The 26,104-nt window shown below is 36.2% G+C and overlaps 1 protein-coding gene across 5 annotated transcripts in view; it reads right to left on the reverse strand.

Annotated features, from left to right (window-relative positions):
- The window catches only part of LOC124273374 (zinc finger protein rotund-like), a 229,285-nt gene that overhangs the window by 147,881 nt on the left and 55,300 nt on the right, over positions 1 to 26,104 (reverse strand). The window contains exon 1 of one of the 5 annotated variants that reach the window (XM_046708625.1): positions 17,127 to 17,567. The exons of 3 other annotated variants lie outside the window; for them this stretch is intronic. The gene's annotated coding sequence lies outside the window, so the exon portion shown is untranslated. Of the gene's footprint in view, positions 1 to 17,126; positions 17,568 to 26,104 lie in introns of those variants that run through there. One more of the 5 variants, XM_046708624.1, reaches the window with a different exon arrangement.

The following is a 26,104-nucleotide window of genomic DNA, read 5'->3' on the forward strand; positions in this document are numbered from 1 at the left end:
TTACGTCACCTATGAAACAATGTATCATTGTCCCATTCTAACTCATGTTCACATTAATATAAATATACTAAATCATGTTTACAATTGACATTATGAATCTTGCAAGGGTGTTTTGTGAATATGAAACAGTATAATTATGTCATCAAAGAGATTAGCTTTCATACCTTGGTCCAATTTTAATTTTCACATGGCTTCTACAAAGCTAAACTGAAATTTAAGTTCTCAAGAGGAACATTCTCAAAACATATTTTTAAAACTGAAGACGGTATATCAATACTAAATCTTTTCAGACAAAGATATTGTGCCATTTTATATCTTACTTACTACTAATATCTTTACCAAAATGTGCTTTTCATAATTTTCCCCTTTAAAAAGTATTAAAGTTTAGTTTTTTTTAAAGTTTGACTTTTGTCAGCAGAACAACAAAAAAAGCACACTATCAACAACCTTCAATGCCCTTTTGTTAAAACAAGAATGACCATTGGCTACCATGTGCTTTATAATACAGAATTAAAAGTCCCTTACTCTCATACTTTGCAACACCATAAAAAACGAAAGTTTCTTTACATTAGCACAACCAATATCACAGATAAAGCATATCCCTGAAAAATTTCAAAACAAAAGTAAAAAATATTCCAAAATGAAAATCAAACCTAAAACAGCCTTGAGTGTTCTAATAGAAATAACTACATAATTTACCCTCACATTCTTTATGAAATACATTCAACAACAAAATAACATAGTAGGATATAAAAGATCAGGTACATGTACTTTCTATAGGTTAAAACATAAGACAGTGTGCCTTTAAGCCCCACAGACTGTAGACAGGTGGCGGGTAGATTATCTTCTCTGGATTAGACCTGACATGGTTTAAAGCACACAGACAGTCGTTGAATTCCAAAGAGCATAGGCAGACTTGCAGTAACCTATGTGACAGGCCTACACGCTTCACAACACTTAAAGGAGAGACTCTTGGTTCACATTCATGTTTGCTGGGTCACCACGACCTGGGACACACAAGCTCATGGAGTATATACTCTAGGCTGTAGCTATCCTCTTCAACATAGCTCTGATCCACCTACTGGGTCTATTTAAATAAAGGTTAATTCTGGATTGAAGTCTCAGGGAAAATGACACTTGGAAAGGGGAACATGTAAATTTATGTCTTAACATGTCACATTTTGGATATATGTTACCTTGCTCACTGACTATGAGAGAATCAACTGCATAAATTCATCCAGTATTCTAATCTTTGAATATGGCAAATAATCAAGTTGAATTATTTGTGAAACTTATTTCTGATTGTATCTGCTGTGTTTATACAATCTGTCCAGTATCAGTACTATCTCAATATTTAACATCTCAACAAGGACACTGTTTTCACCATAGATTTTCATGAAATATGTTTGTTACAGATTCTAAAGAAATACAACAAACATCTTTAAGTATTCTTACTTTTCATGAAAATGTTTACAACTTGTAATAGCAACTTGCAATAGCAATCACCGCTCTGCTGGGTACCTGAGTTGACTTTTTACTATTAAGATGTAAAAAATAACAACTGTTGGCTGGATGATATATATATTTGACAAAAACTACAGAATATTGTTTTCCTTTTTCCCACCTTAGCAATATGTACACAAGTATTTCTTTTACTAATAAAAAATATATTAAAAACAGCAGATTGGTTAGTTTCATGCATAATATAACCTTCATATTTATATTATTCTTTATAATTCATGAACTATCATTATCGTTAAGGTTGTTAACTTGTAACAATCCTAACTGGTGCTTACATTTAACAGATTACTTGAAACCTCCCCAAATGCAATAAACCTTAGCTTCAGTACAACATTTAAGAGATCACATTTTCTGCAAAAACTATTTGAGAAGCTATCATAGCTAAGCATGAACACATTCAAAGTTTACTCTTTATCAAGTGAACAATTCTCTTGTAATTTTAGACACAGAATATGCCCTGAAGAAAAAAAAATAAAAAAATTTATAATGCATTTGAAGATGTTTTTAACAGCTTCTGAGACACTAGTAATAAAAATCATTTATGGAATATTTTATCAAAAATTGTAACCATCAACATTTTAGTAATGTTGCATGATTTGGACAGTGTGAAAAGTAGAATGAGTGAATGAATATTGTTTTGTGCTGGTTTTTACTTCAGCCAATATCATAGTGACACCAACAGTGGTCTTCACAGAATATATCTGTGGGAGATCAAACCGCGCAGCAAATGCCTTTACCACTCAGATACAATATCAACCCCAGTGGGCCAAAATATACACAATGTTAAAACATAAATACTAAAATCCATCTGTCTGCCTTTTGTCTGTCTGTCTGCCTGTCTGTTTTTGTGTCTGTACATCTGCTTTTCTGTCTGTCTGTCTGTTTTTGTGTCTGCCTTTGTCTGTACATCTGCTTTTCTGTCTGTCTGTCTGTTTTTGTGTCTGCCTTTCTGTCTGTACATCTGCCTTTCTTTCTGTCTGTCTGCCTGTCTGCCTCCCTGTCTGTCTATCTGTCTGCCTCCCTGTCTGTCAGTCTGTCTGCCTCCCTGTATGTCTGTCTGTCTGCCTCCCTGTCTGTCTACCTCCCTGTCTGTCAGTCTGTCTCCCTGTCTGTCTCCCTGTATGTCTGTCTGTCTGCCCCCCTGTCTGGCTACCTCCCTGTCTGTCAGTCTGTCTGCCTCCCTGTCTGTCTGCTATCCTGTATGTATGTCTGTCTGCCTCCCTGTCTGTCTGCCTCAGTGTCTGTCTGTCTATCTATCTGTCTGCCTCCCTGTCTGTCTGCTACCCTGTATGTATGTCTGTCTGCCTCCCTGTCTGTCTGCCTCAGTGTCTGTCTGTCTGTCTGTCTATCTATCTATCTGTCTGCCTCCCTGTCTGTCTGTCTCCCTGTCTGTGCATGTATGTCTCTCCTTCCTCCTTTGCTGACTGCATGTCTGTGTTTGTGTCTGTGTCTGTGTGTTTATCCTTCATTACTCATGACAATTGTACTCTCTCTTCAAGTATATTGCTTGTCGAGTCTACCAACCAACTCCAAATGTCAACTTAACCTCACACAGCATAGCTGAGTTGGTCTTAAGATAACTTATGAATGCCACAGAAATATACCAATGTGTCTCCATTGTCAAGTATGTAGTTGATTTATTCACCATTTAATAGCCATTCTTCTTGCTTACGTTTTTTTAATGATGGTTAGGCATGTTAAAGCATGTTGGGCTGGAGGTCGCCTTGTGCACTCAGGTGTAATGTCTTAACGTCCGGGCCTGAATTTTAGTGAGTTTTAACTTTTAGTGACCTAGTTTAAATTTAAATAGCACAACAGCCCAAAAATGGATGAACATTAAGTTTTAATGGTGATGTGGATGTGTAATTTCTTTTGAAAATTTTACATAGTGAAATTTACATTTTTTTTGAAAACTGAATGCTTCAGACCGAAACAATTTTGTGAAGGAATCTAATGAAATCTGATAGTACTCCATTTGATGTTTTACAAGGACTCAGAACAGATGTTCATTCAGTTCATATTTCAACACAAACTTGAATAATCTTTCCAAAGTTCACACTTAAACAGCTCTTTGAGTTTGATGATTGCTTTCACAGAGAAGAAACTATTAAGATCCTTGTCCAGTGGTAACAAAGTAAATTCACTATCAAAATTTGAACATTCAAATTAAAATATTCCAAAGCTCACCTTATACAATTAAATGAGTAAACAATTTTATTAACAGTCATAAACTTTAATTGCAGTTATTGTGACAAAAGTGGTTTTCTTAATTCACATTTCACCCAAAACTTTCAAACTTCAACTTTTTCCAAATCTGCACACTGAAACAGGATATATAGTCAGTTAATCACTTTCAAAAAGAAAAACCCTATTATGGGTAGTAACATATTAAACTCACAAACAAATGCTTAATGTAGCATGTTTTAGCATCTTTGATATGAGAATAAAACACTGATTATAAAAAATGACTTTTTTTCAAGTCATATACAAATCTTGTTTTCATATTTACAATGACCCCTATGCCGAAAAGATCAATCTGAGCCAATTTGATGCAACTATTTATCAATAGATGTCCATGCATCATGGCTTCAGAACACCTGGTGTCATCACAATATCAGTAGCCCTCTGTTTTCTTAAACCCTTTTCAGTTTGACAGAGATGAACAAATATGAATTCTTAACATATTGGCTTTCATTATGGGCTAAAACAGCTTCAGAATGTGTCAGAATCGCATTAAAATATTGCTACAATAGAAGATAAGTTACATCAATAAAAACCTTTGTTGTTGTTTTGTATCTTTGCAGTAGGTTGTAAATATAGCTATTAAACAACCTAAAGCTAAAGAATGTTTAAAATGTTGGCGACATGTGGGTGCAGGCTGAAATATATCATTGCAATTCAATGCCACCTTATAACAAGTTGTTGAGTTTGTGGACAGGATATGTTCCCCTTCTTGAACACCTTGTATCATCACAAGTCATTCATAAACACATTCTCATGACAGTCTGAATTGTACGTTTACCTCTGAAATTAACAGACTTCTTCCAGACGTGGAAAGGGTTTTGTGGCACTTATTGTATTGTCAAATATTGTCATCTGACATAAAACATCAAAGAAGATCTTTGTATTTAGTAATATTTCTTAATGTTTGAAATTTTTGTTCAACCTTCTATAAAGCTCTCTTTTAGGTTTTCGTGAACACTAATAACTTCTTCATGACTGGATCAGTTCCCCATCACATTTTAAGAAAAGACGTGTGTGTAGAGAACATACATTTTAACATCCTGTTATGGCTTTTAAACTCTTTGTTTTTTTGTGTAAGTTATTTCTTTTCAATTGCTGCAATTCTGAGGAATATTTACATCTGCTACAATTATGACATGTTCACAATGAGTTTCAGTGAAATAATGTGTTAAATGATATAAACCATTTTTTGTTGTACAACCTATTTGGCTAATGTTCCTTTGGTACACCTGCTTTATTTTGGAACGTTTATGTCCCAGTTCTGATCACAGTTCTGACTATTTGAGCTGCGTAGTTGAGGCTGATAAACCTGTTTCATGACAGGGGTATATATTATGATTTGACTCATGGTGGCAGAACACCCCAATGACAAATGTTGTTCATGCAGTCCCCCTCTGTATGTCTGGCCATTATATATTTCACAGACCATGTGATATTGCAGGAATATTACTGATATAGAGAAACATCTACACTTTTGAGTGATATCCTACATATCACCACTGTTTCTATATTCTGCATACCAACTCTATCCTACTTATCACCACTGTTTCTATCTTCTTCATACCAACTCTATCCTACTTATCACCACTGTTTCTATCTTCTTCATACCAACTCCATCCTACTTATCACCAGTTTCTATATTCTGCATACCAACTCCATCCTACTTATCACCACTGTTTCTATATTCTGCATACCAATTCTATCCTACTTATCACCACTGTTTCTACATTCTGCATACCAACTCCATCCTACTTATCACCACTGTTTCTATATTCTGCATACCCACTCCATACCTACTTATCACCACTGTTTCTATCTTCTGCATACCAACTCCATCCTACTTATCACCAGTTTCTATCTTCTGCATACCAACTCCATCCTACTTATCACCACTGTTTCTATCTTCTGCATACCAACTCCATCCTACTTATCACCACTGTTTCCATATTCTGCAAACCAACTCCATCCTACTTATCACCACTGTTTCTATATTCTGCATACCAACTCCATCCTACTTATCACCACTGTTTCTATATTCTGCATACCAATTCTATCCTACTTATCACTGTTATTTCTACATTCTGCATACCAACTCCATCCTACTTATCACCACTGTTTCTATATTCTGCATACCCACTCCATACTACTTATCACCACTGTTTCTATATTCTGCATACCAACTCTATCCTACTTTTCACCACTGTTTCTATATTCTGCATACCAACTCCATCCTACTTATCACCACTGTTTCTATATTCTGCATACCAACTCCATCCTACTTATCACCACTGTTTCTATATTCAGCATACCAACTCCATCCTACTTATCACCACTGTTTCTATATTATGCATACCAACTCCATCCTACCTATCACCACTGTTTCTATATTCTGCATACCAACTCCATCCTACTTATCACCACTGTTTCTATATTATGCATACCAACTCCATCCTATCTATCACCACTGTTTCTATTTTCTGCATACCAACTCCATCCTACTTATCACCACTGTTTCTATATTATGCATACCAACTCCATCCTACTTATCACCACTGTTTCTATCTTCTGCATACCAACTTCATCCTACTTATCACCACTGTTTCTATCTTCTGCATACCAACTCCATCCTACTTATCACCACTGTTTCTATATTCTGCATACCAACTCCATCCTACCTATCACCACTGTTTCTATATTCTGCATACCAACTCCATCCTACTTATCACCACTGTTTCTATATTCTGCATACCAACTCCATCCTACCTATCACCACTGTTTCTATATTATGCATACCAACTCCATCCTACCTATCACCACTGTTTCTATTTTCTGCATACCAACTCCATCCTACTTATCACCACTGTTTCTATATTATGCATACCAACTCCATCCTACTTATCACCACTGTTTCTATCTTCTGCATACCAACTCCATCCTACTTATCACCACTGTTTCTATATTATGCATACCAACTCCATCCTACTTATCACCACTGTTTCTATATTCTGCATACCAATTCTATCCTACTTATCACCAGTTTCTATATTCTGCATACCAACTCCATCCTACTTATCACCACTGTTTCTATATTCTGCATACCAACTCCATCCTACTTATCACCACTGTTTCTATATTCTTGCATACCAACTCCATCCTACTTATCACCACTGTTTCTATATTCTGCATACCAACTCCATCCTACTTATCACCACTGTTTCTACATTCTGCATACCAACTCCATCCTACTTATCACCACTGTTTCTATATTCTGCATACCCACTCCATACTACTTATCACCACTGTTTCTATCTTCTGCATACCAACTCCATCCTACTTATCACCACTGTTTCTATCTTCTGCATACCAACTCCATCCTACTTATCACCACTGTTTCTATATTCTGCATACCAATTCTATCCTACTTATCACCACTGTTTCTACATTCTGCATACCAGCTCCATCCTACTTATCACCACTGTTTCTATATTCTGCATACCCACTCCATACTACCTATCACCACTGTTTCTATATTCTGCATACCAACTCCATCCTACTTTTCACCACTGTTTCTATATTCTGCATACCAACTCCATCCTACTTATCACCACTGTTTCTATATTCTGCATACCAACTCCATCCTACTTATCACCACTGTTTCTATATTCTGCATACCAACTCCATCCTACTTATCACCACTGTTTCTATATTCTGCATACCAACTCCATCCTACTTATCACCACTGTTTCTATATTATGCATACCAACTCATCCTACTTATCACCACTGTTTCTATATTCTGCATACCAATTCTATCCTACTTATCACCAGTTTCTATATTCTGCATACCAACTCCATCCTACTTATCACCACTGTTTCTATATTCTGCATACCAACACCATCCTACTTATCACCAGTTTCTATATTTCTGCATACCAACTCCATCCTACCTATCACCACTGTTTCTATATTATGCATACCAACTCCATCCTACCTATCACCACTGTTTCTATATTCTGCATACCAACTCCATCCTACTTATCACCACTGTTTCTATATTCTGCATACCAACTCTATCCTACCTATCACCACTGTTTCTATATTCTGCATACCAACTCCATCCTACTTATCACCACTGTTTCTATATTCTGCATACCAGCTCCATCCTACCTATCACAACTGTTTCTATATTCTGCATACCAACTCTATCCTACTTATCACCACTGTTTCTATATTATGCATACCAACTCAATCCTACTTATCACCACTGTTTCTATATTATGCATACCAATTCTATCCTACTTATCACCAGTTTCTATATTCTGCATACCAACTCCATCCTACTTATCACCACTGTTTCTATATTCTGCATACCAACTCCATCCTACTTATCACCAGTTTCTATATTCTGCATATCAACTCCATCCTACCTATCACCACTGTTTCTATATTCTGCATACCAACTCCATCCTACTTATCACCACTGTTTCTATATTCTGCATACCAACTCCATCCTACTTATCACCACTGTTTCTATATTCTGCATACCAACTCCATCCTACTTATCACCACTGTTTCTATATTCTGCATACCAATTCTGTCCTACATATCATCATTGTTTCTATATTCTACATATCAATTCTATCCTACATATCATGTTCTTTCTATCTTCTACATACCAACTCTACACTTATTTACACATAGCTTATATATCTGCTATTCAGAAGACCATTTCAATAAATAATCAATCATTACCTTACCACAAAATATTAAAATATATTTCATAACAGTTACCTTTCATAACTGTTACCAGTGACATATATTTAACCTTGGTCATACTGTAACATTTCAATAACTTATATAACAATATATATATATTGAGCACATCAGTGGGCAAGATAGAATTCCAATCATATTACGATGCTGTTTTTATGTAATAATATTTAATAAACAAAATTTTTCACAATCACTCATCTGCATGGCTTTCATCCTATTTTTGATTAGCAATTTGTAGTAGATTACATTTTGGATACACACAAGCTTGATGATTCAATTGATCTGTGTCAATGTTTCTACATCAATGAAGCTCTTGTAAGTCAACTGAACTGACAACTCCCTTTAACCAGCTTTGTAATTTCTTTCACGAACTCACAGGACTGTTTTTTGTATTAAAATTATGAAAAAGTGTCAATGGGTGAGTGAGTTGTGCTTGATGCTGCTTTGATGTTTGTTTGTTGTTTAATGGTGCACTCAGCAATATCTGAGCTATATGACGCGGTGTAAATAATCAAGTCTGGATCAGACAACCCAGTGACTGACGTCATCTTCCATCCAACTCCTTCAGACATTCTCTCAACCTCCCGCAACCCTTCCCTCAACTTCCCTTAACCCTTCCCTCAACCTCCCACAACCCTTCCCTCAACCTTTCCCTCAACCTCCCGCAACCCTTTCCTCAACCCTCCCCTCAACCCTTTCCTTAACCTCCAATAGATATTATCTCAATATTTCAGACATTCCCTCCACCTCCCTCAGACATTCCCTCCACCTCCCTCAGACCTCAGACATTCCCTCCACCTCCCTCAGACATTCCCTCACCTCCCTCCACCTCCCTCAGACATTCCCTCCACCTCCCTCCCTCAGACATTCCCTCCACCTCCCACCTCCCCCTCAGACATTCCCTCCACTCCACCTCCCTCAGACATTCCCTCCACCTCCCTCAGACATTCCCTCCACCTCCCACAGACATTCCCTCCACCTCTCTCAGACATTCCCTCCACCTCCCTCAGACATTCCCTCCTCAACCATCAAAAAATGCACAGACATTAAACAGATGCCCTAGTTTTACTCACACTTAGCACTTTGTTCTTAAACAAAATCAGTACAATAATAAATCTTTGAAGAGATTTTGAAGCTTTCCACAGCCCTCCCTCATTCATCAGTAGTTAATTCTTTTATCAGTGCACCATTGGGTCATATATTTAGTTGAACACAGTAAGGCCCATGACAACTTTAATACCACCACATCCAGCTTTCGGCAAAAGGGTCCAATACCAAGCCAGTGGTTGATGGTATGATCATAAATTCTACACCTCATGGTCCCCTTGGCCCTTCTTGTAACTTTCCATCCGAAGACACTTCCACCACCCAGTTGTCACGCATGTCATGTTGGCAAGGATCATAACCCCCAGACATATCCAATTGACATGCTGCGATACACAGACACATTTTTGTGTGTTTTTATCTATTATATCAAACGAATTCTTACATAACATCAGGTATCTTGTGAAATATGTGTTGTGTGGAACATATTTCTTCTGGATGTTGAAAGGGTTTTGTGACGCTTATTGCATTGTCACATATAGTCATCTGAAATGAAACATCAAAGAATATCTTTGTATTTAGTAATATTTCTGTTCACCCCTCTCCATTAAGTGATGGTATAAAGCTCTCTTTGTAGGTTTTCATGAACAGTAATAACTACTTCATGGCTGAATTGGTTCCCTATCATATTTTCAGAAAAGAATATGTGTATAGAGAACATACATTTCATCATCCAGCTATGGCTTTTAAACTCTTCGTTTTTGTGCAGTTTATTTTTTCTCAATTGCTGCAAATATGAAAAATATTTACATCTGCTACAATTATGACAAGTTCGCAACGAGGTTCAGTGGCATTGATTTCTAATAAAATACAGGAAATTGTACCTAATGTTTTAACCTGCAGAACAGGTCTTAAATCTGGAGACTTAAAATGTGTATGTTTAACTTTAAATCAAATGAATTCTTACATAATATCAGGTAAATATGTATTGTGTGTACAGTCTGGGTTCAAACTTACACATCTCTCTCTCTCTCATATGCAGACACAGACAAACAGACACACACAAACAGATACACAGAGACAGACAGACACACAGACACAGACACAGACACAGACACAGACACACACACACACACACACACACACACACACACACACACACACACACACATATCTATTCACATTCAATTCTGCAAGATGACAAATCTAAATTTTCCCATCACTCAGATCCTTGATTTCAGAGAAAGACATTTGCACTAGGAAGAATCCCAACTATATAAGAAACATCCTCTCACATGGATGTGTCCACGCAATGCGGGGGAACAGAGACATTAGAGAGCCAAAGGAATTACAACACAAAGCCTGTTTGAGTATACTTGATATATTCTCATTGATTGTGGTCCTTGAAGATCAAAGAGAAAAAATAACTGAGTATAATGATTGCTATTCAGATTTTAATTTCCACAAAATGGTTAGACCTTGATGTTAGAGTGAGCTTATGTTGATACTACATAGTTACTTCACTAGAAATAGAAGTCATTACAGATTTTTACAAAGATCACTCATTAAACTGAACAATCTTCTTTGTAAAAAATAAAATACATTTTAGTATTGTCCTACAGATAACACATACATTTTCTCTAAATAAATGCAACACAGGTATTCTTACAATTGCATTTTCAGAATAATTATTCCACAAATTTTATCAAGATCTTCGTTGTCAAAACATACTGGAATTGCCCTGACCTATACTAAATCTGAATCTTATTGAATTAGTTCATAGCAAGTTAATTCCTTGATTTATGACCAATGTGAACCATAAATGCCCAAATGGTTTTTAACAGTTTTGCATGCATTTGATTTGTGGATGCAAAATGGCAAAATGTTGAAGTTTCTGAAGTGCGTGTCCCTCTGTTAAAACAGAGTATACTGTATGCAAGCATCAGCCAGTGATTAACACTTTTAGTATTTTCACCCCCAAGAAGTAGGAGTTTGAAATCAAGCCGAAGTTCATGTTATCCTATCCGAGTGAATGTGCTTATAATAGAACATTTCTTCACTGTTTCCAACTGCTGGAAAAGTTCTTAAAATTGAGAGTAAAACAACTCAACTATCTTTAACCAGCCACACATAGAAGTGAAATACATCGTGGCCAACAATCTCTGCTACAATACAAAGTTCTTTGCCATAGGGAACAAAACACATGGTCGACCTTGTCAGTGCCTCATGACCTCTACAACTGAAAATGCATCACTGGTTCAACCTATCTGTATTAAATGATTCAAGCAAAGGCTAACTGAATTTATTTTAGGTAATGACAATATATATTATTTTGGGGGGATGGTTAGACATGTTCGGCAGTCAATTCCCCTTGAGTGAATTTAATCATCTGATTCTCAGAATTAGGTCAGTGACTGACCCTCCAAAGCTGGAGTAGAGCAGTTTGCGAGTTCAAGTATCTGTAAAGGAATGGTAAGTAAACCGTGATACATAATCATTTCCTTCTATAGAATTATGAAGTTTGAATGATATATGTAAAGGACATCATCCACAAGCTCCTTGCAGATACAAACTTTGAAATCCAAGTCACAGATAACAGAGGTCCCACAAGACTTGGAGGAATGGTTTTCAAGAATGGTTCTCAAAGATGATCGTGAAGCCATTCAGTTGTGTTGGATATTTTTACATTAATGTTAAACATGTTATCTAGGTGTCATATCATGAAGACCATGTTGCATACAAAATTAATATATCTAGTCAATAATTCTTTGAACAAACACAAATTCTGCCAAAAGACCCCAACATAGAGTAACTTTCTGACATTAGTTTTTTAAGACACAGAAGAATTCAGTTTTAAGACCCTAGGACAAACAGATATACTGACATTAGTTTCTAGGACAAGCAGATATTCTGCCTTAAGATCCTACTATAAACAGATTTACTGACATTTGTTTCTAGGACAAGCAGATATTCTGCTATACGATCCTAGGACAAATAGATTTACTGACATTAGTTTCTTATACAAAATGATATTCAGCTATATGATCTGGGACAAACAGATTTACTGACATTAGTTTCTTATACAAAATGATATTCAGCTATATGATCTGGGACAAACAGATTTACTGACATTAGTTTCTTATACAAAATGATATTCAGCTATATGATCTGGGACAAACAGATTTACTGACATTAGTTTCTTGGACAAAATGATATTCTGCTATATGATCTAGGACAAACAGATATACTGACATTAGTTTCTAGGACAAAATGATATTCTGCTATATGTTCTAGGACAAATAGATATACTGACATTAGTTTCTAGGACAAGCAGATATTCTGACATTAGTTTCTCTTTAGCACAACCAGAACAGTTCCCAGACAAACAAATATTCTGAAAAAATAATTCATGACAAAGAATTTAATTTCCCTGACTTAGGAACTGCATGATTTGTCAATTCACTTCCTGGATGAGTTTAACAACCAATCAATATTAATGACTTGTTTGTCATACTTTGTTAAATCTTCCCAACTATCAAACAACATGTGAATGATGTGCTTATCCCGTCTACATAACTGTCATAGATCACTGACTTTCTATATTCTCAGCTCATTCACTGCACATGATATGTTTGAATTGTTAACTTCACCAGACATTCTTTGCTCATTAACATTGAGAATAATTTCCAGTATGTTAACATTGACCAGAATTCCTAATTTATAAATATTTAACATCCATTCAACTTTATAAACATTTAACATCCACTATACTTTATAAACAGTTAGACTCTCCTTTATAAACATTTAGACTCTACTTTATAAACATTTTACATTCACTCTACTTTATAAACATTTAACATCCACTCTACTTTATAAACATTTAACATCCACTCTACTTTATAAACATTTAACATCCACTCTACTTTATAAACATTTAACATCCACTCTACTTTATAAACATTTAACATCCACTCTACTGTATAAACATTTAACATCCACTCTACTTTATAAACATTTAACATCCACTCTACTGTATAAACATTTAACATCCACTCTACTTTATAAACATTTAACATCCACTCTACTGTATAAACATTTAACATCCCTCTACTTTATAAACATTTAACATCCACTCTACTGTATAAACATTTAACATCCACTCTAATAAACATCCATCCACTCTACTATAAACATTTAACATCCCTCTACTTTATAAACATTTAACATCCACTCTACTGTATAAACATTTAACATCCACTCTACTTTATAAACATTTAACATCCACTCTACTGTATAAACATTTAACATCCACTCTACTTTATAAACATTTAACATCCACTCTACTTTATAAACATTTAACATCCACTCTACTGTATAAACATTTAACATCCCTCTACTTTATAAACATTTAACATCCACTCTACTGTATAAACATTTAACATCCCCTCTACTTTATAAACATTTAACATCCACTCTACTGTATAAACATTTAACATCCCCTCTACTTTATAAACATTTAACATCCACTCTACTGTATAAACATTTAACATCCCCTCTACTTTATAAACATTTAACATCCACTCTACTGTATAAACATTTAACATGCAATTTAACATCATTCCTAGGTTGTTAAAACTTAACATCATTCCTCATTATTCAACACTGTATATCATTCCCATGTTATTAAATTCAAACATCATTCCTAGGTTATTTAATTGGAATCAAATTCGTATATCATTCCCATGTTATTAAATTCAAACATCATTCCTAGGTTATTTAATTGGAACATCATTCTAAGGTTGTTAAAATTAAACATCATTCCTCACTAATTAACACTGAACATCATTCCTTGGTTGTTAAAATTCAACATCATTCCTATGCTATTAACATTTAATGTCATCCCAATTTGTTAACATTTGACACTGTTCCCATTCCATAAACATTGAAAATTATTCATATTTCATAACTGCACACACAATTCCTAGTTCATTATAATTATGTTTCACAATTTAATTCTGTCCTTCAAACTGACTTGATATGAAGACTGATGAATCCTGGCTTACAAAGTACATAACACAACTGAAATCAATATTAGCAACAAACCTGTCTATTTAGAGTCTTGTGAAAACTGCCACTTTATCGATGAGGTTTAGATGTATTTCAACTCAAATTCCTAAATAGGTACGAATTCAGTGTACATATCTGACATACATAATTGAAATGCTGTTTACATTTCAAAGCACAGATAAAAGCTTTTATATATTGCGAGATTGCCAGTTTTAGCACATGTCATGCATTACTACTGTGATATCGACATTTTCCGGAAAGAAAGACAAGCTGGTTGCACTTTTGGAGTTAAAACTAGTAGATTAGTGTTGGGAGTTTTGATGTAGAAGTGGTATATTATTGGCAACAACCCCCAGGCCTTCCCACCCTCAAGTATCCCCACCCTATTGTACAAGTGTTTCATGATGGTGTCCACAGTGGTATACTTGTATGTTGTGATTCTATGTGGTAGCTGCAAGTCATCCTAATGTCCTCCTTGCTATCACACAGATCCATATTGATGCCTCATACCTATCTTGTTAATGTAGGGATTCATGTCATGTTACCATTTACCAAATTTCTTTTTGTAATCAAATCATGACATACTCGGAACAGTGCCACTTTGTTATCATGAGGAGAGAAGTCCCGTGCCTGATCGCTGATAGATTATGGCTCGTGCCTTGTTGAATGGTTGGAACACTGATGATCAGTCACTCACTCACTCACATTCTATCACATCAATTTCTGTAATATTTCTCAATGTTTTTGTCAGTTTAGTCTAAAAGCACAGTTGCAAGTTTCAAACTATGTAGTTCATGTTTTCTGCATTCAGATTCTATATTATAGAATGATAATATTTTCATGTTTTCTGCATTCAGATTCTATATTATAGAATGATAATATTTTCATGTTTTCTGCATTCAGATTCTATATTATAGAATGATAATATTTTCATCAAAACTGTTAGTATAATTATGAAATACCAGTTAAGTCTTAACTTAAAATATTAAAACTAAAACACTGACCAATTGTAGGAATAAAATGGTTACAGTAGTACAACCAGTACATCAGGGTCATGGTATGAAGATAATGGTTGTCATGCAACCAGTGCACTATAATTATACTGAGAAAACAATGGTGGCAGTGCAACTAGTGCAATATGATCAGAATTTGAACACAAAAGTTGCAGTGCAACCAGTGGAATAACATGATATGAATACGATGCATGTGATAACATTGACCACAATGGATGTGACAATGTTGTGTTGCACCTAGATTACAAATAGACATCAACCAATTAGAAAAGTTGGACTGAATGACACAAAACATGAAGATTGTAGACTTGTTAGAAGGTCAGCTCCTACTTTGAAATAAAGTCTATGGATGTTACATAAGCATGAGAATGTAGCTGTCATGGCAAGTATCATCAAAGTGGGGTAAGGATTCAAACCCACATTCAGTGGATCCTGGATGTTAAGGGACATAACTCTGTGCTATAAATGTAGGCATTGTGCAACCTACAAACCTAGATATGAGAACCTTTCAAATCAAATTCAGGTAAGAGAACTTTTAAAAGACAATTTTATTCCTTGACTATATGATCTGTTAACATATTTATTTGTTTGACTGTTTTTATTTTAATCCCTATTACCAGTAAGTATGCATACACACATTAAAGTAAAAACAAGTGTTTCTAAGCCAGGAAATATATTTGTGACATAGTAAAAGGGTAATGTTGAGAAAAAGAAAATAGTTAGTTAATAGACCTTAGTTTTATCATTAACAAAAGCTTCAGGTCATTTTAATTTAAATCATTTTAACATTCCTTTAAAGTAAGTTGAGTTGAGTATGTTATATTGAAACTAAATACATTGATGCAATGATTTTATATCATTATATTATTCATTTATAGTTTCTCCTCCATACTTACAAACTTTTTTATTCATTTTAATTTTGATTTAGATTTTGTTTGTCCGAAACTAGGAGCTCAAAATGAATATTTGTTTGAAATTTACAAAATACTTCCAAAATGCATATATAAAGTCTACATATAAAACATAATTGAAAAACAGTTCAAATGAATCTTTTAAGTAAAAATTTGTCCCTGAAAATTACCAGACTTAGTAGAGACTTGAAACTTGTTTAAACAAACTCTACGCAGTATTAAATTTATAAACATCCTGAACAAACATCCCAGACTATGAAATTGATAAAATTATTGATATTTGTGTATTAGACCCCACAGTTCTATACTAACTGCACATATATATATATTGATATCAGACCTGTCACAGTAGATACACAGACAGCAGCCTAGCCTATATTTGTATACGTTACAAATTCCATTCAATCAAAATGGAATGATCCACAATTACATAAAAATATGAAATCTTACAGCAATTGCCGATATTAAACACTTATCGAGACATGCGTTTAATGCCAAGTCTGATAAGATGAGAACGATACAGGCTAAAGCAGAGATATGTAGACACAGTATACCTTCAAGTATAGCTTGACCTGGAAACTGTATATGAAGATGGATCATTGATGGAGTTGTCAGGTCGTCACGGACGCAGTATGGCATGTAGGTGCAACACAACGTCAACAGTATTCAGACAAATGTAAAAACACCGGCCGTGTCTGCATCGCACAGAAAAAACAGTGAGTCATGGAAGCATTCCGCCACTTCGCCTATGGCACTGTGTACATAAGCCAAGAGACGTTAGCAAAAACCAGTGGAAAAACTCCTTTATACACCTATATTTCCAACTCAAAAATCATCCACAGAGTCCAAAACGCTGTCCCAAATACTACACACAAAAACAGCTTTTTAAAGCCACATATCTTCCATTCAGAACATAAAAACAGCAATTTCTAACTGGTTTTTACAGCAGCGAGAGGCACTTGAGGTTTTTTTACACACCAATTACATCATACGAGCTATCCCCCCTATTTGCAGAATGAGCACGTCCCTGTTACTCCATCAGCAGTTGGTGTGTTGACCTAGTGAGTAGCATTTGTCTGGGTTGATATGCAGGCCTATATGCACTATAGGCCAATGTCGCCTGGCTCTTATGTGTTTACCTCATTGTAAGGACAAAACTCACCACGGAGCTTTATAACTGCTTTGCTTTAAACTTATCAAATATAAACATAAACAAATAAAAACAGAATATTTCAAGGAGTTATTTACAGTTCGTGGGAGAACTCACAAGGGGAATGGATTCTCACGTTATAACGAAACCGTTAAGGCACAGTAAGCATACAAGCGTAGAAGCATGTTATGTCTGAAAGAGTGACCTCAATGCAATTGATTGCGAGACAAGATTATACTTACGCCAACATACAAACTCAACGTCTCGGGTAACAAAATGCTGTCTGAATTTATGTATTTCACAAAAAACGAACTAAAAAAGTTTATTTTTTTAATTGAAAAAGCAGAGTACAACATTTAGAGTAAAGCAGTTGTACTGTAGCCTGTTGTACATCACCAGAGAGTGCATTAAATCACTGAGTGCAGACTGCGGGACGTTCTCACAGACAGAAGATATACACGTGCCAGACAGCTTGGACTATTGGGGAATATTTCAGACCTAATCAAATTTGATATGTGTAACAGTCATCTTTCTTAAACTTAAAGCTGTGAACTTTATTCATCCATTTTGTAAATTTAAAATTTTTACAAAATTTGATTTGTGGAGGTTATGTTCTGTTCAAGTTTAAAGATGTCAATGTTATTCTTCATATATATTGATTAATATCATAAATGTCAGAGAATATTAAAATAGTTTCATGGATATAAGAACATAAAATGAAATTAATTCAGACAGATGCTGAAAAATAGTTTGATTTGTATGTGATTGTTTTTGGTTAGCTGATCATATTAATGCTATTTAAATATGCATAGATTTCTACATCAACAATAATAACTAACATTATTTTTGAAATATGAAAATTAAGATCTCAGTTAAATTCTTCTTATTTAGAGCACATTTGTGAAATGTTTGCTCTTTTTTAATTATGCCACTGATGATAAACAAATCTGGACGATATGAAAATTGAAAGTTGTCATGAAAATACCAGATTAAAAAATGGACTGACCTACCTGTTTATTAGTTTGAGCCAGTGGAAACATCTTGATCCCGTCAAACATTACAGAGAGTGACGTAAGACTTATCAAGCATACATTCACTCAAGAAACAGTAGAATGAGTAAACATGCATAATTCTTTTTAAAAAACTTAGATAATGCACTCTAGTTGTGCAAATAAAGCATTCTAGGTCAATTTTTATCTCAACCTACAGGACTTGATCGCTGTTTCAACCATCTGTGACAAAAGTAGACCTTGGAAACACAGGACAAAATCAGGGAGACTTCAGTTTTCATCCAAACCTTCTACATTAACATATTTTAAATTTATTGAGAAGGTTTAATGCCACCTTGAGCATGATTCAAGTGATATCACAGTGGGGGGGACAGGAGACATGGGTTTCACACTGTCCACTCATGTGGGGAATCAAAGTGAACACTTTGTACAGCCTTATCAGAAGATGCTTTAACCACTAGGCTATGCCCCTGCTGAAAATTAATTGAAGATTAATGTTAAATTGGTTTTTTTTGGTTCATATAGCCCTAAACTCTAATTAACTAATTAACTAAACTATAGATGTTGGTATTTCAATTAACAAACAGTTAATCTACTGAGGATGATGGTGACAACAATGATGAGTGAGTGAGTTTAGTTTTATGCTGCTATATTCTAGCTATATGGTGGTGGTCTGTAAATAATCGATTGGACCAGACAATCCAGTGATCAACAGCATGAGCATCGATCTACGCAATTGGGAACCGATGACTTGTGTCAACCAAGTCAGTGAGTCTGACCACCCGATCCCGTTAGTCGGACAACAATGACGAAGAAGATGATGATGAGCGAGTGAGTTATTATTTAACGTCACATCGGCAATATTTCAGCCATATCATGATGAAAATGATGATGAAGATGATGATGATGATGATGATGATGATGATGATGATGATGAAGTAGGAACAAAAGTCTTTTGATGATATGTAACCATGGCAAAGTATGTTTTCAACTGTTAGCCACAAGAGTTAAATTTAATGCTAAAAGGCCTACAAATTAACCTATCCCACTAAAGATACTTATCAATAGAAGGCTGAAAAACCAACATGTGGCAAGTTTCCTTGATAAGAACACACAAAATGTCATGTATGTCAATGTTTGGTGACACATGCATGTATCTAACAACTACACACATACCCACACATTGACCCTGTTTCATTTCATCAAGGAGCTATAGTCAGTATTTGCATGATTCCAAATGGGTGTGTTTTCCTCTTTCATCGGTATCAATTTACATAGGCAAATGGATCTGTGTAAACTATTAATAGATAATTACACAAATCAATAAGAAAGAAGTTCATCCCTAAAAGCTGTATTACGTAAGTGAGGGAATGTTTGAAACGGAACCTATTTTTTATTGTTACACAGGAGTGTTCATCTTGGTGATGTATGCAGTGAATCATGTAAAGAACTTTGTCTTGCTAAGTACGGGTTGTACATATCCAGGTAGTTGTATCGTATGATAGATCCTGGTCTGCCGCCCACATAGTCACTGCTAGTAGTACATCACAGCTACGTAGGTTTCATAACACACTGCTTGGTTGTAGAATACTAGTTCTGCTGGTACTACAGGGGGGGCACTCACTCACTCACTCATTCACTCATCCACCAACTACCCCAAAACACTCCCACTCACTCTCTCACTTACCCACCCATTCACTCACTCACTCATCAAAACACACACAACCACACATCCTTTCACTCACTCACTCATCCACAACTCGCAAAAACCCTCCCATTCCTCACTCACTCACCCATTCACTCACTCACTCAAAACACACACACCCATCCATGTACTCATATTCTATCATATCGAATTCTGATTTCTGTAATATTTCTAAACATTTTTGTCAGTTTAGTCTAAATCTGTTATCACAGTTTACCAAAGCATTCAGAGTCCAAGACGAATCCTAATATAATCACCAGGTACTATATCTTTGTTTGTCAAGATCTCTCCATGTTCCAGTATTTCCATGTTGCTGATAATGGCCGACATCAGTGTCAAAAAGCTGTTAACGTCACTCCATCCCCATCAATAAAGATTACTGCATCCTATACATCTAAAATTTCACAAAGTTGCTGTTGGTAATATGCTCTAATGGAATATACAAGTCCTTGACATAGAAATACATTCTTAGATATGAAACACTCTAGGGTCCTTCAGGCCATTGATGAACATAGATCAAGACACGGAGAGGGACTTACATGGTAATCTGGATCATAGCACTGACTCAACTCAGATTAACAAATTTCTGGATAATACTGGTGAACATACTTGGGGTTATCCAGTTTTGATGACATGATTTTGTATACATGTAGCGTCCACTCAATGTGGTGTCCAGACTATTGAGGTTTCTGTGTATAGGGATTTCATTGAAGAATTCATCAGGTTTAGCAATATCCCCACAGTGGAAAGGGAGATCACAATAGGTTTTATTCTTTGCGCTGACTAGGTGGCCTTTGTGGTGAGTGAACCCTTTATCCACTAGGATACCAAACTGCCTTGCACTGTTGAAATTGATCACTAAAGAACACTTCCCCCCCAGCTCCAACCCTTCACATCCCTCATCCATGCTTACCCCCCTCAACATGGTTGCCCCCTCCCCCCAAAAAAACAAACAAACAAACAAAAAACAATTTGCCACCTTCATCCCTGCTTGTACCCTTCAACCCTGCTCTCTCCCATCATCTTTGCCTGACCCCCTCATATCTTTTTGCACCTTCATCCCTGCTTGTACCCTTCAACCCTGCTCTCTCCCATCCTCTTTGCCTGACCCCCTCATATCTTTTTGCACCTTCATCCCTGCTCACTTTATTCATCCTTGTTTGCCTCCTTCATCCCTGTTTGCCCCCTTCATCCCTGCTTGTCCCTCACTCCTGCTTGTCCCCACATCTCTGCTTGCCCCATATCTCTGTTTGCCCCCTCATTATTTCTCACACCCTCAAACCTGCACTCATTTTCTAATCTTCCCAACCTCATCAACTTCCCGGACCTTCTTACCACCACCCCCACTCATCTCGGCTTGCCCCTCATCCATGCCCACCCCTTCAAACTTGATCACCCCCTCATTCTTGAGCCCCTCTCTTTTGTTTGCCTTCACATCCCCCCCCACCCCTTGCTGACTCCCCTGCTCACACTCAAAGCAAGGGTATGTTCTTCCTGCTCACTGGCATTTGTTCAGTTTGACAGACCTACCTGATACAATCCACCAGTAGCCTTCCAAATACCTATGTGCGTGACACATTGCTTGATACAGATAACAACATATAGAGACTATATATATATATAGCTAGTATGAGTATATACATCATCTTCACCGGTTCATTCTCCACAGACCCATGTTTGTAGATTACACATGTCTGTGGGCAAGGGGAAATATTCAGTGTGTGCCGATTTCATTGTTTGTTTGTCCGTGTCTTCCTTCCCTCCTTCCTTCACCTAATCCCTCCCTTTGTTCTTCCCTTTTTCCTTCCTTTACTCATTCTTTATTTTGTTCTTCTTTCTATTTTCTCTCCTTCGTTTGACTCTTAGCCCATTTCCTTGTATCCTTTATCCTTCCCAAATATTCCTTTGATATCTCTCATTTTTTGTTTCTTCTGTTGAATTCTTTCAATTATATGTGTTTTTTCGTATTATTCTGCACCTGACCTGTTATTACTGAAGCCTTCCTTGTTTTTCATGCCTCTTATGATTATTTCTTTCATCACTTTTAGTTTCTGTTCTTTCATGTTTTTTTTTAATTCTACATATTTTTGTGAAGCTAATATTCCTGATTTATTTATCATAATACTTCACGTCAGTTCATTTATCTATTTAATTCCTTCAGGCACTGTGTGTGTGTGAGGTGTGAGAGACAGAGAAGGGAAGGAAAAAGGGGGGAGGGGAGAGAGAGAGAGAGAAGGGAGAGAGTGGGAGAGTATTCACTATGAAAATGTGTCAGAAAAAAATGTTGGGGTCTCAAAAATGGATCTCATGTATATTAAGGGGGTGGGACTTTAAATTTAAAATGAAACATAATTTGTACATGATTTAAAGGGGGTGGCATAAAATCATGCATGTAAATATTATAGCTTAATAAATTATCAGTCCCTTTAAATCATTCCTTCCACCGCACACATGTATTTCTTTATATAGTTTTCTGTCACTAAATTATTCTTTTAACCCTTCATCTATCATTCACTCCGTCATTAAACCTCTTCTACATAATGTTCCTGGATTCCGATATGTTGCATCCTTTCAATACCCCTTCGTAATGAAGAAGACAAAACAATCTGCCTGACATCTTTACACGATACCTCCCCCTACTGGACCCAGTCATGAGTCACTTTGGACATGAACCATTACTGTCAAGTAAGCCCTTGAAATGTGACCCCTATAACACAATAAGAACTCCAACCAAGAAACACCACCGGTTCGTTAGCCCTAATTGGTTGGCCAGAACTTGTCATCCAAGCCTACACCACTGCAGCTATCAACTAGCTAATCATACGATGTGTTCTAACCAGTGCCTCAACTTCAGTCAGTGAGTGAGTGATTGAGTGAGTCAATTTTTTATGAGAGTGTCACATGCAGAATTCGAAAGAGTCCAATTGCATAAATCATGGATTATGCTTCACCGGGTCAAAATACCTGGTACTATAACGTGTGGCATGTTGCGGTAACTAATGAAATATTTAACTCTTTTTATGTATTTATTTAAAGAGAATTTTGATAAGGCTGTGTTATTTGTACAAGTTAACCTTTTGAAAAATAAAAATCATATTGATAATATCTAAACCCTCTTTGCTACAATTCTGTATATTTATCTGGATGATGATGATGATGATGACAACAATGACAACAACGACGATGATGATGACGATGATAATGATGATGACTATTGAGTGGCAACGGACACAATATCATCTTTCAAGTAGCGTTCCCACAGTACAATTCATCATTTTGGAAGAGTGAACATTTCAATTGTTCTTCAGTACAATATTTCAACAAAATGTTCCATACAGCCGTAATAGAACATATTCTGCACCCTTCGATATAAACACAGATTCCATATGCATATGGTAGACATGTGTTCAGTTATGCTGCACATGTGTGCATCCAAGTATGCATCACATGACGCCCACATCCCTGCACAAATAACACAGCACATGTGTCCCCAAACCTGCCTGTGTTGCCATGGCAATGCCTGGATCAGTCACCCCTGCAATATATATTTCTGGTTTGACTACATGAGCTGAGACACAACTCGTTAATATGCTAATTTTGTGCAAGTGAAAAATCATTTGTCGCCTGCATAATACTTCTGTTTTTTATTGGGCATATTTGTAACAGACACCATAAAAAAACACACTGCTCGTTTTTTTATACAAAGACAAATACTGCCATATCAACTAATTCTAGTTTTGCATAAAAATTTGTATTGCCTGAATTATATTGTACTATTGGGAGGAACGCAGGATGGAATTTCTCAAGGGACAAGGCTTTTTAACTTAATGTCAGTTGTCCCACTGCAGAGAGAATAAAACAAATTTCACGCTTTGTTTTGAGACTCGGCAGTTCGACCGTCGTCACTATATACCACAAACATACATCACGGACACAATGACGAGGACATCCCAGGCACAATGAAGAGGAAGATAAGACCAGTTGTGGTGTCAAAGATAAACGCTCATGCTCTAAAATTATCTCATTCTGAAACAAATTCATTTGATTTGAAAAGGAGCCCTGTGAGATGGGAGGCTCAGATTCCTGAGCCTGAGGAAATCTAGACTTGCTTCATTTAGAGCATTTGCAAATACAGAAAGGGCAGGGTGAAAGGACAAAATGATGCGGTTCGGTGACCGTGAGACAGTTTTGTGATGCGAGTACACAACCTGAACAGAAAGACTAAGGGAGGTAATTACACATATTGAACCTGATATTGCACTATTGAAGCCCGATTCTAACAAGCGTTCTCTGAAATATCGATCGATATATTATCCTCATAAATCGCCACCCTATGCTAATAACTTACATGACACTGTATTTTCGTGTGTATATTACAGATTACAGAAAAATTAACAGTAAGGAAGGACTATATAATTGCCTCGTACCTGCCCTTAAAAGCTTTTAATTCCAATGACATTTTACCAACTGCCAAATCTCTGACAAACCATTTAACTCGTAGGGTAATGTATTAATGAGCAGCCCCTCGTAAAGTTTGTCAACCATCGTTGGAGCTTATATTAGCATGTAGAGTATAGTACTAGTTACCTATTGCCCAATACTTTCACAACTAGTTTTCAGAAGGAGAGAATATTTTCCTTAAGTCAACTTTTGGTTCTGAAGCATTTAATTGCATAATTCAGATGAATATTTGTGTATATATGTCTGAGTGAGTTTAGTTTTATGCCGCTTTTAGCAATATTCCAGCAATATCATGGTAGGGGGACACCAGAAATGGGCTTCACATATTGTACCCATGTGGGGAATCAAACCCAGGTCTTCAGTGTGACGAGCGAACGCTTTAACTACTAGGCTACCCCACCACCCCCTATATGTCCAAATCAGGTAAACTGGAAATACCATAGCAGGCTCCAGATTCATGTATACCAGAACATAAAATATATTGTCTTATTTTTGTAGCTAAAGGAGAAATAATGTTTATTATTGAAGCAGATTGTTTAATCATCTCATTCCCATCAATTTGTAAACAGTGTATGTTTTTTCTTGTATAAAACAAAAACAACAAACATTTTCCATAAAGATAGTGAGTGAGTGAGTATGGTTTTACACCGCTTTTAGCAATATGCCAGCAATATCAATGGGGAGGGACACCAGAAATGGGCTTTCCCATTGTACCCATGCGGGGAATTGAACCTGATTCTTCGGCATGCCGAGCGAACGCTTTAACCACTAGGCTACCCCACTGCCCCTCCATAAAGATAAAAAATCCCCAGTATGATTCTGACTTTATTACAAATATGTATTATGAATCACTAATCTAATGATACCAGGTGTTCCCGAAAAAGGGACAACGAAATCTCCCACTGTTGGCACATCACAAACACATGCAAAGACAGGTCAATTTTTCACACTTTACACATTTCATGCACCTTTCTGTACTTTCTGGAACTTTCCAGTTCCAGCTGAACTGATTTAAATGCAACTTATCTTACCATGCAGCCACGCATATCCCCAACGGACAAAGGGACATAATTTTACGGGCATGCTCCCTCTACCTTTTATTCTCGCTTATCCCGTCCCTGTGCTTGCCAAGATCTGACAGTCACTATGAGGTAACAGTCATGGTTACAGTTAATAGCTCTTGTCTTATCTAACCAGCAACAGGTG

The sequence above is a fragment of the Haliotis rubra genome, unplaced genomic scaffold (genome assembly GCF_003918875.1).
Source record: "Haliotis rubra isolate DU_JTF1 unplaced genomic scaffold, ASM391887v1 Scf18, whole genome shotgun sequence".
NCBI lineage: Eukaryota > Metazoa > Mollusca > Gastropoda > Lepetellida > Haliotidae > Haliotis > Haliotis rubra.